The following is a 2,721-nucleotide window of genomic DNA, read 5'->3' as shown; positions in this document are numbered from 1 at the left end:
AACGCCACTCTTGTAATGTCTACCATTGGAGTTTGTTTAGAAAATCCGTGACGCCAACTAAACGATCGCATGCATGTCGCCCAACGTTGTATATGATTAAATAAAATTTAATGTGACCTGGGAAGGGTATATGAAGCTTTGTATTTTGCCATAGACAGAATATGTCAGATAACTGGTCAGCATTCAGTGACATGATGGAATGTATAATGCGACAGGAAGTTCGTGTGGATGTAATGTGCACTTTTATTGTGTGCAAGGGGTAGCTTTGACAGCTAGCATTGTGTTGACTAAAGTTTTCCTGAGCAGTTATTTGGAAGAAAATGATAATGGTGAAGGAGTGTTCTTGCAAATATTTTGTAGGTACACAACTTTGGTGGGGGAATCCGAATCTCAACTCGGTGTCAAAGAAACCAACCCATTCTTGATAGTGTATTGAATATGAAAACAAATATTCTTGTACAAAATCTTTATTAATTGTTGCATACGTATTTACATGCAAGATACATTTCTTCCTTCATCTTTTTGGCGTAATTTTGATAATTTCTAGCTAATTTTAAATTACAATTTAATCTGCATCAGAATCTTCTCATTCTTTTTCCAACCAGTAATCAGATCCCGAATTGTAATACGTATCTAATTTTTTTCCTGTAAGAGAATTTATGCTGGACCGGCACTCGTACTCGAATTTCCCAATGATGACGAGCGGTCGCCTTAACAGCTTCAGCTATCAATGCACACTTCCCGGACCGACATAAACTTCCATATGTCACACTGTCTGCATACCTATACAATGAAAGTTTGAGTCGGTCTATGAGGCACAGCTGATGGTAGGCTTTCTAATTAATTTCGGACGGCTGTAAGTCGTCATTAACGTCTATTCATCCAGACACGAAAGTAAATATTACATGCCACTGTGATCGCAAGGGTCTCGATTCCTCACAGTCTCGTCCTCACCGGTGCGGGAATACTGAGTAAAGCTGTAGGCATTAAGTGATGAATATACTGGACAATGTCATAGGGATATAGATAGCGGACATATGGAAGTGTGGGTCCGTTCGGGAGGCGTGGGTGGATGGCCATAGTGGTTAAGGCGACTTTTCGCGATAAGCAGGTTCGAGTCCTTGTCCGGCACAAGTTCTTATATCTCACTAACAGATAGTAAGTCTATACCTAACACTGCCAATGCCAAGATATTTGCAAACAGTGAATTTATTTCGAATTAATTTAAGATGGCTTCCACTCTTTATTAATGTCTGCTCATATAGATGTGCAAGTAAATATTGTTAATGCACTCCACGTATTTTTTGATGTACAACTGTAAGTTTACAACGTTTTCAAGTGAACTACCATTAAATGTAGTTATTCCGTCAGGCTCAAACTCCACTGTGTTTCCGTAGCGGTCTTGCGGTTCCAAACTGTAGCGCCTAGAACTGCTCGGTCACACCGACCGCCCGCATCTCGTGGTCGTGCGGTAGCGTTCTCGCTTCCCACGCCCGGGTTCCCGGGTTCGATTCCCGGCGGGGTCAGGGATTTTCTTTGCCTCGTGATGGCTGGGTGTTGTGTGATGTCCTTAGGTTAGTTAAGTTTAAGTAGTTGTAAGTTCTAGGGGACTGATGACCATAGATGTTAAGTCCCATAGTGCTCAGAGCCATTTGAACCATTTTTTCACACCGACCGGCTAACATATTTAAGTGATTTACATTGCAAGATCACAGGTCAACACATGGAACAGTGACGGGGGTTAATGATAGACACAGACTCCAGTGTTTGGAAAGAAATGTAAAATTTTTTTACAAAAAACTTTTTTCTACTGTCAGTCATGATTTTCTTTTTTTAAATATGGACTACAAAGCAATGATAGATGCATGTTTTTTTTTTAACTACGTCATTACCGCCCTCTTTCTTTGCAGACAATCCAGTGGCAGGATGACAAAATAACTTTTATTCCTTGAGCTGTCGCTATTTTCTTTTTTAGATGCGGTGTTCGTTCCATGCACTCCATGCCGTTTTCTCCGAATACGATCATTCCTCTCTCGAATAACATGTGAGAAAGAATGAACTATGCGTGTATTAAACACATGAAACCTACCTTGAAGTAGCTCTAAGGGTAACTGGTGATAAATTATTGGTCTCGTAACTGCTTAGCGCCCATGCTGAATCACTCGCTGAACACTACCGAAACTTTGTTTACCGCGTTCGTTACAGGACTAGTGAGCACATTAAGCACAAAGCGCGCGAAATTATTCAGTAACAGAGGGTGGAGTGAAATCGATATGCTGGCACCCAGGGAATAGAAGAGTCTGACTCAAAAGACTCTGACGACAACATGGGCGCATAGGACACTCCTCAGATGACTGACAACGTTCCGACCAGCAACTAGTTATCACTGCTTGCTGAGGAGTGAATTAACGAAGAGATATGATAAAAGACGGCCATTGGGAGGCTACCCCCACCTGTCGATGCACGACCAGCAACTACGAGGAACTCAGTGAGCTACCCACTGGTCTCACTGGTCAGCTGGAGACAGCGTTCAAACCTAAAACGTTTAGGTTTCCGGCAGACACCTTGAAAGACAATATATTCCTTCTCCAAGGTTTTGGGAAACAAAGTTTCTAATTCTACATATATCCTACTGGACAGAAATACAAGATTCAGGTGGTCGTCCGTGACATCCGGCCTGACAGATCTGAAAACAGAGCCATAGTGGCAGCGCTTCCCGAG

This window comes from Schistocerca serialis, chromosome 3 (assembly GCF_023864345.2).
Source record: "Schistocerca serialis cubense isolate TAMUIC-IGC-003099 chromosome 3, iqSchSeri2.2, whole genome shotgun sequence".
Lineage (NCBI taxonomy): Eukaryota > Metazoa > Arthropoda > Insecta > Orthoptera > Acrididae > Schistocerca > Schistocerca serialis.
This window is presented reverse-complemented; position numbering follows the sequence as displayed.